This window comes from Mustela lutreola, chromosome 1 (assembly GCF_030435805.1).
Source record: "Mustela lutreola isolate mMusLut2 chromosome 1, mMusLut2.pri, whole genome shotgun sequence".
Taxonomy (NCBI): domain Eukaryota; kingdom Metazoa; phylum Chordata; class Mammalia; order Carnivora; family Mustelidae; genus Mustela; species Mustela lutreola.
In genome coordinates, this window is record NC_081290.1 from 226524943 (window position 1) to 226540899 (window position 15957).

Sequence of the window (15957 nt, forward strand, 5' to 3'; positions counted from 1 at the left end):
GACCCTCCCCTTGGGCCTGGATCAGCTGCCACTCTGTGGGTCTTCCCATCCCCGCCTCATTCCTAGCCTCACCCCTTCCATCAGCCTCATGGCAGCCAGAGCGCTTGATCTTAAGGACAAATCCGGCCCTATGATCATCCAGCTTAAAAACCTGTGATGGATGAGCCTGCGGTTAGAACCTGGCCCACGAGGCCTTCTAAGCTCCAGCCCTGGATCCATCTGTGCTCCCAGAGGTTTCACTTCTCCTCCTGCTGCTGGTGCTTCTCAGAATAGATCCACATTTCACACCCCTGGCTGTTGACCTTTTGGTTTTGCAAACACTGTGCTCTGGATTCTTGTTTGAAGCCTGCCTCGTCCAGTCCCATCCCACTAAAACTGAACCTTTCCTGAGATTGCCGATGCCCCCAGTGATAATGCTTATACCTTTCTGTGCTGGGGTCACATCTAACTGACCATCTTCAGTAGTAGAAATCATGAAAGCATTGGGTGCTGACCAAGACTGACCAGCAGGCCCCTGCGAGGTGATTGCAAAATGCACTTCCCTAGAATGCTTGCAAGATTGGGAATGGGGTCTCTGCTTTGCAGATGAGGAAGCTGAAGCTCAGAGACGTTAAATGACTTTCTATGTGTCATGCAGCCGTCTGAGTCAGAAGTGGGCTTCGCTCACGGGTCAGGCCCATGCTGTCTCTGAAAATCTTTCTGGCCACCAGCTCCAGTCTGGGTCTGACACACAGAGTAGATAGCCAGGGATTGTTTGTTGAATGAAAGGGTGAACGTGACGCTTCCGGAGGTGGGGTGGAGAGTGATGTTTCAAGAAGACCTGACTTGCTTGGATATTAAAAATTACAAAGCCCTTTCACATGGCTCTTATGGGCCTGATTGAAAAGAAATGATGGTCTCCTACCTCGTGGATTCTTATTGGACTTGCCATGCTTTTAGGTAAATCCTAAAACTGTTATTATCTCTTGCACAACCCAGAAAACTGCCTCGTTCTGAGAGCAGCTTGGTGTAGTGTGTCCCTGAGGCACCTGCAGAGGACGTGGCTGTGGGGAGGCCATCTGGATGAGGACACAGTTGATCTTGCGAAGGCCAGTTAATGCATCAGGGTGTCACTCTGGAACCCACCAAGCTGCGGGAGGTTGTTAGGTCATTAGGGCCGGGACCTTGTGGCTGGAGTACAATTTTCTCATCCTAAATTGCTTCGTACCTGAAATGCTTCGTTTTTGCAATCTCATACACGCACAAAATGAGATCTAACTGACAGAGAGAAAAAGGAGCAAACCTCCCGACTCTGAAATGCCCAGAAGAAAGCTAAAGTGAACATGTTTTCGGGACCTAATCAGCAGCAGAAGTCCGGGGGGGAAAAAAAAATCTGAGCACCAACAATGATGAAGCTGGAAACTGCACGGTCCTCAGGGGAGAGCGCCTCCTCGCTCAGATAGCTGGCGGCAACCCGGCCAGCTTTGCCTGGGTCAACAGAGGTTGTTGAAATCAGCTCCCCCAGCTGAAGAAGCGATACTCTGAGCTCAGGAAGCATCTCTGAGCCGCAGAGTTGCTGGAACCTGGTGAGCAGGGACTGCCAGAAAGGTGGCTTTACCCTGTGCTGTCACCAGCCCCACTTTGTAGGTCATTGGTACCCTTCCCTTGCAGGTGCTGACCCACTCAGGCCTCAAGTCCATCTGCATATGGTGGGAAACCCAGCAAGACTCAGTCCTCCCTGTAGGTGGAGCCTGGAAGCTCAATACCCTTTATCCAACCACAGAGTGCTTGGACCATGTGCCTCAAAGGAAAGCTCCAGTAAATAGCGAGAGGGGCTCACTTAGTGTGGGGCTTTAGGGCTTTTCGGAGGAGATAGTGTTTATGCTGAGAAGCCTGAAGGATAAATTTGCGTTAGCCAGCAAAGAGAGAGGAGCAAACAACTTTCCAGGCAGATGGAACAGCACATCCCATTCTTGAATTGGGAAGAAGAATGACCCATTTGAAGAACTGCAAGGAAATCAGTGTGACTAAGTACGGAGACGGAAGCGGAGATGGATGTATCAAGAGGGACCCAAGTAGCACAGAAACTGGGTCCCGCAAGCAGCCTTTTTGGGCACAGATGCACACTCTGGACTTTGGATTTGATCTTGAACGGGATAGGAAGTTGTCAAAGAGCTTTAGGCAGTGGAGATGATTTGATTTGCATTTTTAAAAAGTCCCTCTAGTTTCTGGACAGTGAGAGAATGGGAGGAGAGGATATGGGCAGCAATTAGGAGGCTACGGCAGAAGTTCCGGTGAGGGGTGATGGTGGCTCGGTGAGGGTCATGGTGCTGGAGAGGGAGAGCAAGAGCAGATGTAAGGTCTACTTAGGAAATAGGACAGGTGGGCCTTGGTGACTGGTGGGGAGAGCGTTCAGGGAGGTGTCAGGACAGGCCTCCAGATTTCTGGTGGGGCAGCAGTACCTGGCAGTGCCATTTACTGTGATGGACCTCACTGGAAGAAAGCTAAAAATTAAAGTCAAGGCAGAAGGCCAATGGCAAGCTCTATGTACCAAACGGTAAAAAGGCTAACACCCAACCAAGAGATGGGCAAGGGGCTGTGAACATGCCTTTCCTAAAGAATTGCAAATGGCCAAGAGGCATAGAAACAGATGTTCAACTGATACCCAAAAACACAGACTAAAATAACTAGGCTCCATTTAACTATCACACTGATAAAGATAAAAAAGCACATTAATGCCTAAAACTGATGAGATCATGAGGAATTGGCATGCCTCTATGCTACCAGTGGAAATTTAAAGTGATACCATCTTTTGTGGGGGGCAGTTACAAATTTCTTAAAAATGTCAAGCAATTGAGTCACGATCTCAGGGTCGTGGGATGGATCCCCACCTCGGGCTCTGCGTTCCGCGTGGAATCTCTGGGATTCTCTCCCTCCCTCTGCTGTGCCCCTGCTCCCCTGCTCATTCACTCTCTCTCTCTCAAAATAAATAAATAAAATCTTCTGTTAAAAAATATCAAGCAATAAAGGGGAATCTAGCTGACTCCATCAGCAGAGCATGTGACTCTTGATCTCCAGGTCGTGACTTCGAGCCCCATGCTGGGTGTAGAGATGACTTAAAAATAAAATCTTTTTTAAAAAAATGTTAAGTAGTAGAGTGCCTGGGGGGCTCAGTTGGTTAAGCATCTGGCTCTCAATTTCAGCCCAGATCATGATTTCGGGGTCCTGAGATCATGGCCCACGTGGGGGCTCTGCAGTCCACATGGAGTCCGCTTGGGATTCTTTCCCTCCTCCTCTCCCTCTCCTTTCCCCCTTAGCCTCCACCTGCTCACTGCCTCTCTCTTTCTCTCTAAAATAAATAAATAAAATCTCTTTTTTTAAAAACTGTTGAGCAATATAGTCTAAGTGTACAGTCAAGCAACCACACGGAGATATATGTACAAAAATATTAGAGTATTTCCACTAGTGAAAAAATGAAAACACCTGTATGTTCATGAGTAGGGATTAATTGTGCCTTTATGTGACCCTTTAAAAAGATAAAAATTAGTGTGCATAATAGGATCCCACTTCGTTAAGTGTCTGGATGTGGATGTATGTGAATGTGCTTGGGGGCATGTATGCAACGAGGGTTGGAAGGAAACCTGTCTAAAATCATATTGCTAGGCGTAGGTGAATTTTTATTGTATTTAATGAATTTGGGTAAACAGAAAAATGATACTTTAGAAGAAGAGGAAAGAACTGCTGTCTAACAGAGACTTTAATTAAAGTTTTGCTGGAAGGGAAGCCAAGTGAGGGTGACTCTTCCGGACACGGGCTGGTGGGAGACTTCATGGAAGAGGTGTTGGTCCAGGAATGTAAAATCACTGCTTTCCTGTGTCTGCACAACTTTGTAGCTTGTATTCATGAAAAGCAGGAACTCTCCTGAAAGTCTGAGCCTCTTCTGCAGGCCTTTGAGTCTGTTTGCTCTCTGGTCATAAAAAATTCATGCCAATTAATTTTAAACCAGATGACAGGAAACAGAAGCTTAGAACTCTGGAAAGACGCCTAATACCCAACACCCAACACCAGCTTCGATCAGTGCCCAGTACAGTGGCTCAGGTGCTTTCTCCCACTTCCCATGACTTACTTGGGGTCTTACGCTCATTTGCAGTTGCAGTGGCATTCCTGGCTATGATGTTATCAGCCCTTTCTGTTTCCTTGGTTACTATCTTGGATCTTTGAATAAAGAATCATTTTCACTTCACATTTTCTAAACTTGGTTTTAGAAATTCTGTAGCTTCTTACCCAAGTGCCCTTTTGGGAACTTAAATATGCATTGATACAATCTAGTCACTTTATGGAAAAGCTGGCGACCTAACAAAACAGGGTGACCCTGCCTTGACTTGGAAACAGAACTTAATTGGGGCCTGATGACACAGAGTTGCAAATAGGGGGTGTGCAGAGGGGCAGAGAGAAAACTGAAAACACAGAGCCCAGGACTGGAAGTGAGCAAGTGGGGGCCCCCAAGTCCCAGTTCCTTCAGTTCCGGGCTATGTGACCTCAGGCAACTTTCTTGACTTTTAGTAAGCATTAGATGCTTTTGATGTTTCAGCTTTGAGATAGGACAGATTTACGTTCCAAGGTCTGGCTGCAGCACGATGAGGGACCCCGAAATCAGCCTTCCCAAGATAAAGTAGAGGCATCGCTGGGAAGTGCAGAGACGAGCATTCTAAACTTCAAAAGTTATTTACTTTAGTGAGTATTAGAAAGAAAACATAAAACAACACTTCAAACCTATGACTTCATAGAAATTTGTATATAGAATGGTCATGACTAAAAATTCCTTTAAGCTTTTAGCAACCATTTTTGCTATTAGAGAATCCATCTGGGTTGAAAGATTGCGCTTCAGTGGGCCTTGGATTGGGGGCAGAGGGAATAAAATGCATCAGAAACTTTTTAAGAAAAAATCCATTAAAATAAATGTAGGCAAAAAATATGTATCAACTTGGGATAATTAGTACATGATAGTAGATCACTACAACAGTAATTGGGCAAGTGGTGCCAACATGATTGCACTGGGTCTTGGATGGACCTCAGGACCTCCCTGAGTTGCAGTTTTCTTGCCTAGAAGATCTCAGGTATTATCAGCTCAACAGTATGGACCCATTGTCACATAATAGGGACTCAAATATATGTTTCTTTTTTTTTTTTTTAATTTTAATTTTTTAAATTTCTTTTTCCTTAGCCTCGTGTTTTTAAGGTAAAAGTGATCTCTGAGATGGGCCAGTCCGGTTTCCTTATTATGTAGATGAGGTAACTGAACCCAGACTCCAGGAAGACCAGCCCAGGGCCCCTGCTGCCCCTGGCTTCTTGCTCCCCTGGGCTCTGCTGTGCACAGTGCCTGCCAGACACCTGACCAGGGCCCAGGAGTCTTGGAGAAGTTGACAAAGCTGATGTCAGAATAAAAAAAGTTAATAATGTGGATAACAGTCGTGGTGTAGTGCTGGGGATTCCAAGGGGCTGGTGGGGGGAGCATGGTGATCTGTGTGTGACTTTTCAGTTTAGTACATCTTTGTGGTCGCTGCTCTGCAAGATGATGAACTCTGTGCCTTAGAAGAGAAAAATGAAAAAAATACCCCAATTGTTGAGAGCAAGTATGTTGAGGTGGTGACATTTTTGTCTGCTCTATTTCTACTGGCATTTCAGTGGTCTTACATTTTTATATTTATGAAAAAGCAAAATAAGTGCCAAAATTAGGAAGGGCTGAATTTTCTGTACAGAGGGTTGAACATCATGGATGCCCTGTGTGACACATAACTATTAATTATCACACTTCATTTTTGCTATAATTCCTTTCCAGCCCCTGACCATTAGCAATTTCCCAGGTATGTGGGATCATAAGCCGCTAGTAACTGATACAAGGTATAAAAGCTCTGATGCATTTTAGTCCAGTGGTCTCAAGGGATTAATTGTGATCATCTTCTTGTTTTGCAGATGGAAAAACTGAGACTCAGAGAGGGCTAGTGATCTCCTGGACACTTGGTCAGTAGGTAAGTGATAAAGCTGCACGTAAGCTGGAAATGAGAAATACTGCCGATCTCCACCACCGAGATCTCCACAGGCTCATTGTCCCGATCTCGTGACTTTTCTGATGTGTGCAGTTCAAGACAGGAAATAAGATGCATTGGTCTGAGGCATTTGGGTATGATTTGCACTGTAGTTTCTGTTTGTTTGCACTGTTGAGTTGGAATGTTTAACAAGCGAGTTTGTGAAGGCTTCCTGGGCATTGACTGCCCATAGTGGATCTTCCCAGGGAATTGTAGAGGGCTCATTAAAACCTGCCCTCGCTGTGGCTAGTTTGACATCACTGACCCTTCCAGAGGCCCAAGAGTTCAGTGCATCTAGAACAGAGAGCCCGGGACGAAGGGGTGAGGGGAGCCTGGTTTCAGTCCCACCATCAGCTCTTCTGTGACCTTGAACAAAAGCCACTTAACTCACAGGCTTACTGGTCCTTTCAAACCATGTTTCCCCCAGAATATTTGGTGCCAGCTTTCTGGGCCAGGCACTGAGGATAACAAGAGACACACAACACAGGCTTTGCCCTGGGGGCACTCGCAGCCCGATTTATGAGCACCTCCATTTCCTCCTTACTGTCTCATCATGAAAATCTCTAACATCTGCTTTGGAAATTTACAGTCTGTAGGGCATTTTGTGATCTTCCCCCAAACTCCATAAGATGAAAAGAAGCTGATTTTGCCATTTTGCCAAGAAGAAAGCCATGGCTTGGGGAAATTCGCAAGGCCATACAGTGAGGAAGGGTTAGAGCTGACCTTGAACCCTGATTTACTACTCTAAAGCATTTGTTTCTGGTAACAGCAAACTGTTCTACCTGATGATTTTAGCCTTTGAACCCCACCCCTTAGCAGTGAGCAAAGCACTGGGGAGACCAGCACCAGGAGGGAGCACATGCTAGTGGAAGGATACTTTTTGGCTAAGGGGTACTTTGTTGTATCTAGCTGATTCTTCCAGAAAGCAGGGCCTTCTCTGACTGAGCATGAAGGCAGCCCTGGGCTCTGGGTAAGTTGATAGCCAGAAAAAAAATTATGCCCCCGGCGGAGGCCCAGGGCCCCCTCCTCCAGGTGACTGGTACTCAGCTTATCAGAGAAAATTCGCCCTGAGCCAGAAGGGCAGGGACCCCTTCTTTCATTGCAACCCTAATGAATGCTGTTGCTTCCCACCAAAGCTTGATAGTCCTGGTAGCTCCGGCTTTTGCAGAGTTGCCTGACCCCAGGCAAGACGAGGAGAATGATATGGATTAGAGGCTGTGCTGTTTGTTTGTGGGAATGACAACTTGAGCATGAAGCTCTTGGGCTTCCTCAAAGTCTGCAATTTCAAAGGGTGCGTGAATAACCTCAGGGACCAGGCCGGGTTTTCTGCTTTCCAGTATGTGTGTGTGTCGTGAATTGTGGCTATTCTTGATGAAGATGTACTGACATGTCTGTGATATATGGGATGTGTGGGATTTATAGAGGGTTTATATGTGTGAGTGTGAGGTGTGCAGTGTAAGGAGTATGTGTGTGTGTGTGTGTGTGTGTGTGTGTGTGCGTGCGCACACACACACACACACTTAATCTCTAGGAAGCAATTTATATGAAAAAAAGAAACACTTGCGAGTGTAATTTTTCAACAGGACCCAGAAATGTGCTTTTAATAAGTATCATTAAACTCTTATATTACAAGGGGGAAGCCAGCCTTTCTTTTATCCTGGCTTGGATCACACAGCTCTCCCTTGCCCTGTTCTTTGGTGTCAGATAAAAACTCTTGACTATTTGTAGTAGTCTCTCCAAAGCTGTTTCTCCCCCGTCCTGTGCTCCCCCCACCCCTGCCCTATCCCGCTGCTCGTCTGATCTCCCCGCTCGGACCCTGACACAGACAGGGCTGGTGTCAGGACTGACAGATGATACCTGCGGGTGTGCCTGGAATCTGAGCGTCCCGTGTCTCGTGTTGTTCCAGCAGGAGACTTTAGGGTCTTTGTTTAGGCGGTGCTCCAAGCCGAGAGGGAGATTGGAGCTCCTTCCTTTCCCGGAGGGTCACTTACAGCCAGCAACACCCGGCAGTCCTGTGTGTGTGCAAGCCCTTTCCTTTATGGATTGGGTTTCCCCTTGTCTGACATGGGGGGAGGACAAGCTCTGCTGAAAAGGTAGGTTTTGCTATAGACTGAAAGCATTCTGCCGGGTCTCCTAAGAAACCTGGTTCCCAGAGTGATGATCTTTCCTGAGCTAGGAGTGAAGTGCTCTGTGACAGGAAGCTTGGCAGGCTTAGCAACAGGCTTATCAAGACGTGCTGCTAGAAGGTTTGTTCGCGTAAACAGGTCTGAGTCAGTGCAGTTTTGTTCCTTGTGCACGGGCTCGGTTCTGGGGCTGGTGTGTTCTGATTTGTGCAGCTCCTTTTCAAAGGTAGTACGTCCTGTAAGGTATGCAGTTCTACCTGCGCCGTCCTTGTTCACTCCCACGGTACGCAGCATGGGGGTACCCGGTGTGGGGTTGAGTGTGCAGCAGGGGGGTGGCCAGTGTTTGTGGTCGGTAGAGTGCCCCAGGTGCGGGTACTCGCGCCTTCTATAGAAGATAACAGACCTGCATTTGACTCCTAGCTTGGGCTCTTACTGCACCAACACACTCAGTTTCTCTTCGTCCTGGTGGACCTGCCCTACTTGGAATATTCTGCCTAGTTCTTGCTGGCAACTCCACTGGAGTGGCCAGCCTCTGGTCCCTGTGGCTCCAGCCATTGGCTCAGAACTGGCTCCACACCAGATGGGCCACTGAACATCACAGTGCTGCCACACATCCTGGGTGGATGTCCTTCCTTGACCTTTACACCTAGCCAGACAGACCCTCCAGGACTGGGACAATAGCCAACGTTAGCTCTTCACCCTTAATCACCCTTAGTAAAAGACATTTATTAAACACCTTACTATGCGCAGGGCACTATGGTAACATCTTAGATATACTTTCTTTTTTTTCTAATTTTTACATCTGTGTTTCCAGAGGAGCTATTTCAGAGAAGTTAACATGCCAGAGAGGAGAGTACTCAGGTACTGAGTGATAATGCTGGGATGTGAGTCCAGATATTTGGACCAAAAAGCTTATGCTTTTGTCTTATATCAAGTGTATAACACACAATGGCTAGCAAAAAAATAGATGGTTGTCATCTTTTAGTGATGGTGCTTTTAAGTCATTATTAGTGAAGCATTTCTCGTAGTACATCCTAATTGTTGGCTGTGGTCTCCTCGCACTGAAATGCGAGGTTCTTGAGGGCAGAAACTGGAACCTTAACCCCTAGCAGGATACAGAGTCTCTGGCAACTAACCATAAATATTGGAAAGATTAACTGTATTAATAATGACCAACTCTCCTGATTGCTGATCTTGTGCTAGGCAAAGAGCTAAGTGCTTTGTATATTTTATTTTGCTTCCTTCTTAAAATAACACTATAAGATAGATACTAATAGTATAACCATTTTCCACTAGAGAAAACAGAGGCTTAAAACATTTGGGTAACTTTTGCGGGTCATCCAGCTGGTGGGGACACATCTGGAGGTGGGAGCCCGGCTTACTGACCGGAGAATGTGGTGCTTGGCCGCCATGTTTCACGTCACCTGGATGTTCTGGCTTCCCCTAGACGTCCCAGTGGACCACAGAGCCAGAGCCCGTGCCCATGCCTCCTCCGGTAATTCCTGAAGCTGTCACTCAAATCCAGTGCCTATGGACCTGGGGCTTTAGGAAGTTTCCATTCAGGAGGGACAAAGTTAGTGAAGGCTGGGAGGCCACAGTCATGTGTCAAAGACAGTATGAAGAGCCACTGAGAGCTAACAGGAAAGTAAACTGCATGTATAAGACATGAGTGGGAAAAAGTCAACATCAGTAGGCACAGCCTTTTGAGGTCCATGGAGAACAGTGGTGAAGTGTTGCAGTGGCACTTTCCAGGGGAATTTCTTGGCTTGGCAACTACGCCTGCAGACTCATTGGCGGGTGAGGCTGGGTAAGGGGAAAGGTCTTTGTGCATTGCTCTCAAGGGAGGGCTTGCCTTCTAGTACCTTCCCACAAGACCTCACAGGCCAATGATTTATTTCATCATGTGCAACCTCATCTTATGCAAGCCGAAGAAATGGTCCTCCTCCTTCTTGCCGCAAGATAATTGACCCCTTGTGACTCTGTCCAAAGGCTAGCAGGGACATGTGTTTTTAAGGGAAAGGTTAGCAAGCACCGAGGAGGAGGATTTGAGCTGGGGAAGAGGGGCTTGGAATGGCTCTGGGGGCTGCCAAGGCAGGACAGGGATTCCAACTGTTGACTCAGGAGCAGGCCAGGGCTCCCTCCACACACCTCCCGGCTACATTTTGTGTCCCCGGAAACTGGTGCCCTCTTCTAAATGCTCGAACAAGGTCAACTGCTTTGAGAGACACAAGTGAACACTCTGCAGCCAAGAGAAAAGCAAGCAGAAAGATAAGTCATGCTTAAGTCTGTGGGTGGGCTTGTGGCTTTGCTCTTCTGGAGGCTGGACCTGTGTACCCCAAAGGCAGGTGCTACTGGGTCTGGGAGCTGGATCTGAGGTCCTTAACTTTTTCCTCCACAGCAGTGGCTTGGAAACCATCATCGGCAGAGCCCTGGGGGCCCCATGGACTTCTCCCTAGGACTTGCTTTGGAGACAGATGAACAGTTCTCTGTTGGCACCTGGGCCCCCACCTGCCGATCCTCTTTTGGGTCCCACATGGGGCTTCTCTGTTGCCGAGCCTGATGTTCGCCATCACGACTGTTCTGATGGGTTGCTGTCTGTATCATATCAGTTCTTAAATATTTGGAATTTCACTCCTACTCGCAAGCCTTCCTTTGTGCAGAGCCAGAATGCCCCATACAAGCCGCATCCTGACTCTGCCACACTGGGCTGCTGCCATCCTCTCAGCTGCGGCTGCACAAAGCTGAAATGGTTTTCGCCTTCAAGAAGGGCTCTCGGTGCTTCCTCATCCCTCACAGGACCTCAAGGTCACCCACCTGTCACTGGCCACCCTGCCACGTGGTGCTTGGCAATATGCCTGTCTTTGCCACTGCCACCAAAGTGAAGGCCCTAGTGTTGCTGTGGTGGTAGAACTGGGAGCAGGAGGTGGCGTGTTCAGCCCTGGTCTCTGGCGTGTCCCTCCAACAGGCAGGGAGTGTGCTCTCCTGCCTGCCTGAGGTCAGGACTCCCAGACTCACTGGGAGTGAGTCTGCTCACTAGCTGCGCCTTTAGGGACAAACTCCTTCCTCCAATGAGAAGGATATGCCAGCTTCTCTGGCAGAATTCTTCGTGACTGCTTTTTCTGTTCTTCCCCTTCTCTTAAGAGCAAAAGGCATGGCAGAACTAATGTTACAGGAAAGAAACAGGCAAAGTGATTTCTGTCCAGGATCTGCCCCTCATTTGCTGTTTGACTTCGTGGAAATGGCTCAAGTTTTGGGCCTCAGTTTCCTTGTGTGGAAGATGAGAAAGATGGCAAAAATGACAATGGATATCTACCGGGGGGGCCTGGCAGAATTTTGAGCACTTACATGATAACTCCCCTGATGCAAGTAATGTTCGTCTCTCCTCACCTTGCAAAAGAGGACATTGAGACACAGAGTTACAGAGTGACTTTCCCAAAGTTACACAGCTAAATGGCAGAGCCCATACTCAAATGTAGGTAGCTGGGAGCACAGCTTGTGCTCCAGACCTCTCTAGCTCTATCTCAGGGCTGTGTAAGGACCAACTCCTGAGTAATGTGGTTGGAGCTGAGGGTGCTCATCTATAAGCCAGCTCTGTTCTACTCTTACTCTATGTCTAATGGAAAGAAAAAAAACCCTCCTTCCATTCACTGAGTACACCACGTGCTGGGTACTATACTATGTGCTTTACATTCATGATCTCATTTAAATTTTCCAATTTCTCTCTCTCTCTTTTTAGAGAGAGAGCATGTGTGTATATTTGAGCAGGTGGGGGAGAGGGGCAAGGGGAGAAGGAGAGAATCTTAAAGAGACTCCATGCAGAGTTCACTTGGGGCTCGATCCCTGGACCCTGAGATCATGACCTGAGCTGAAATCAAGAGTCGGACGCTTAGCCGACTGAGCCACCCATGTACAGCGTCTCCCCCAATTTCTCTTTTGAATATCGTTCCAGTTGGACAGATGAGGGGACAACAGAATGGGCAGCCTTGTGAGGTAGTGAGCTCTCCATCAAAGGAATGATCCCAACAGGAACAAGATGGACCCCTTGGTGCCGCTGTACTGGGGATTGTGGCCCGGGATTGTTAGATCATCCCCTACATTCCACAGTGCTCTTCCGTGCTTGGCTCAGGATTTGAACAGTATCAAGTCCAGGGTTTTGCCAGAGTAGAAAGGGAAGATGGGAAGGAGTCGCCTGAGCTAATTCCAGTATTTCAGTATTTTCTAGAAAACACACACTGACCCCGAGAGAGAAGCAGAGGCGAGCTAAATGGTTTCTGCCTGTGGTCGGAATCTGTATGAGTAGCAGCCAAGAAACCCAGATTCTAGTCTTGGTTCTGCAGTTTGGTTGAGAAATCATTTACTCTCTCTATACCTTTTATTCAAAAGAAATAATGGTAACTCTAAAGAGTTACTGTGTCTGTAAAATAACACACACATGTAACTTGAAAGCATCATGCCAATGAGAGTTGTTAGCGTATACTCTTCTCCCTCTTGATGACACCTTCAGTTGACAACACCTCCACGAATTGAATCCGGGACAAATGCTGTCTCTGCTAGGGTTGGAGGCTGGGAGGAAATGTGACTGAACACGAGCAGAATGGAGCCAGCCCTCATTTTAGATTAGAGAGACTCCAAGCTTCAAGCACAAATCTACGTCTACATAGGCAAGGAAAGAAAGAATGGAGAGCTCACCTTTGAGTTTCCTTGCAAACAAGAGAAAAAAGGAAAGCTGATAGAGGATGTGTTCTCACTGACTAACTAACGCCAGGTCTTTGGTGAGGAATAAATGCAGATGACGAGCTCCTAGCTAGGCATAGAGGGCTAGAGCTTGTGCAGGAATGGGAAATGCTTGATGCGTTAGGCTGGCTTCTTGGGACCAGACTCCAGGGTGATGTGCGTGCAGAGAGTTTGGTGGGCTTGCCACCAGGATCAGCACTTGTAAGGGAAGTAAGAGCGGATCAAAGCAGGAGTTGAACTTCAACACATCATGACACGGACATCCACTGACCCCACGGGGAGCGCTGGAGCTGGGATGGCCCTTCAGTCACACTGCATTGAATCTGGAGGAGTTAGTCTCACTGCCCTCCGCAGCAGCCCCTGTGGGCTACCCCTGGGTGAGGCAGCTCTCTTGGCCAAGGGCCATTCCCGGAGTGGGACTCCACCAAGAGCTGTCAGCAGCCAACCGAAACAGTCCCTGCACCTGGAGGAATGAGTGCTTCATCCCAAAGGGTTCTATCTGAGCAGCACAGCCCAATACCCACCACACACGGCACGCGGGCTGCTCTTCCTCCCGCACACTGACCGCGGACCTCGCTAGCTGAAACAGCTCTCTTTACCACCATGCTCAGATGAGGCCTCGGAATGTTTTTCAAATACAGTGCTTCAGATAAACATGATCAATCAGTTGGAATTGGCTGGTGAGAAGAAAACCCACTTGCTACCTTTGGCCTCTACATCTGTAGGAGACGTTTATTGATGGTGTAATAATAAGTCTCCAGTGTTATGATTGCTCTTCCGAGATAGAACAGTTGGCAAACTGTAGACAGTTTCGCTGACATGTCTAGTGGAAAATGTGGATCTTCTTGTCCTCTTCCTTCTTATCTGCTCTGACTGCTCTGTCTGAGCTCTGACTTGTTTTCCTTTTACCCCTACTGAATGCAGTTTTCCCTAGGATTCATTTCCTTTTCGTCTCCCTTCCCCAGCTGTCTCTCTTTTTCACCACACATTCTTGCATCATCTCCCCCATTCTTAAGCATCAGCCCTCCTCAAGCATCCTTCTCTCACCTGGTTTTCACAGTCCCAGTCACCTGCCAAACCCGTCCGTCTGATTAGCCTGTCTGGCCTTCAGAACAGCCGCACATGACATCTGGGTTTAGCTGGTGCAAAATGCTTCTAGATGCTTTGAGAGGCCAGGATGCTTTCCGAAGGTGAGACAGCTTGCAGGAGAGGACTGGGCTTTCTCTCAGGTCTGTAGGCTCCCCAAATCTGTGTTCTTTCTTTCATACCTTTGGGACACTTGTTGGGGGTGATCCCTTGATGACTCCGGGTCCCCCTTGTCATTGAGTCTCGCCTGGCCGAGAGCTCGAGCTCTGCAGCCCTCATTTGTAATCCCTTAAGTTATCATGAATCACCGCAGAGCACTGGTGGACTCCCTCCCCTGCTGGGTGGGTTCGAGACGCTTCTGTTTTCCCTGAATAGGGTAGTTAGGGAGTGCTGGGTACAGCCTGGTCCTTGGGCCTCCACTTGAGCGAACTCTGCAGATGTTGCAGCGGGGAGGAGCCATGGTGATCACAGACTCACTGTCAGGGTCAGTAGAATGGGGCTGGCCCTGAAGCCAACAAATGCACTTGTTACGGCTTTTGATGAATGAGACCGTGGTCGGTCCCACTGGCCAGCCATCGGTAGCCTGGCAGCATTGCTGAGGGACCCACCTGGGTCTCTGTGCCGAATGCCCAGGCTCTCTCATCTGTCATCCTGCTCCTTTGAGGAAGTTGCATTTGATAAAGGGAGGCCTTTTGCTGTCACCTGAGGTCCAGTTCCATCAAAACCAGGGGCCAGTTAGGCTGTTGTGAAGGAGGACAGATAGAGGCCCCTATTCTCTGCCAGATAACCGCTAAGCCCATGGGTTACAAAAATAAAACAATGGAATTGCATTTCATTCTGAAAATGCAAACTAATCAGGTTTTTTGTTTTCACGTTATATAAGTGAATGACATGGGTCCCTGATGCTGTGAAGCTTCTGAGCTCTTATAGGCACTGTGTTGATTCTGCCCACTGCCCTTATGACTATGACTTCTTTGCATAGGGAGAAATTTGGAATCCTTCTGGTGAGTGGAAGGGAAGCTCACTTCTCTCTGAGACAGGTTTTCTGTGTGGTACTGGGCAGGGCACTTGACATCTTCAGTCATCTGTGTTACCTCAACTTCAGTGTAGAAAGAGGCCACTGCCATGCCTCAAGAGCCTATTACTGGGGAAGCTCCTTGTATAATGCCCTGTACACAGAAGGTGTTCTATAAATGATACCATGTTTTCCTTCCCCACCCCCAGCTTATGACTTAGTGAGATCAGTGGAGAAGTATTTACCAGACATTGATGACCTACAGAGCTTGAATATTTCCCTCAAGGGATGCTGCAAATCTTTGTTGGGTGACCCACGCCTGAAGTGGTTCCTGGGTCTCCATCTGGCATGCTTCTCAATGGACCCCTGGGGGCACAGATTACATACTCAATACCTCTGACCAGCCCGAACTTGGAGAGAACTCCTCTTCATTTTCTTCACTCCACCCCTCCCGGTGTTCCTTTTTAGTGGGATTTAGCCAGGATTGCTCAAAAGAGGTGGCAAACAGAGAAGGTCCTGTACCAAGAACTGGCTTTATGAAACAGAACACTCTCTTGACCTCTCTAAGACTTGGTCTTCTCATCTATCAAGTACGGTGGTAATACTTTCCTTGCTGACATTCCCTGAGGTCAGCATGGGACAGTACACATGAGACACGCTACAGAACAAATTTGGGATCTGCGATTATGGATGTTGTCATTCTTCTGTGGATTGCCATCTCTTCACCCGGCCCCAGTCCCTCCCAACACAAGCTTCCAAATATATTTGGTCTCTGCCGATAACTTGTCCAGCAAGCTGTTTGTGGATATCTTTGCTTTGACCCTTCTCAATGAACTTGTTTTGGTTATTTATGTCTGTCTTCTCTTAAACTCCAGGATATTTAAGAACTAGGTCTAATCTTAGTTCATCTATATCCCTGTATGTAACAGATGCT

The 15957-nt window shown here is 47.8% G+C and overlaps 1 protein-coding gene across 1 annotated transcript in view; it reads left to right on the forward strand.

The window, feature by feature from the left end:
• TENM4 (teneurin transmembrane protein 4) overlaps nucleotides 1-15957 on the forward strand; it is a 721609-nt gene that overhangs the window by 139355 nt on the left and 566297 nt on the right. The window contains exon 2 of the mRNA XM_059187848.1: nucleotides 5953-6008. The gene's annotated coding sequence lies outside the window, so the exon portion shown is untranslated. The remainder of the gene's footprint in view (nucleotides 1-5952; nucleotides 6009-15957) is intronic.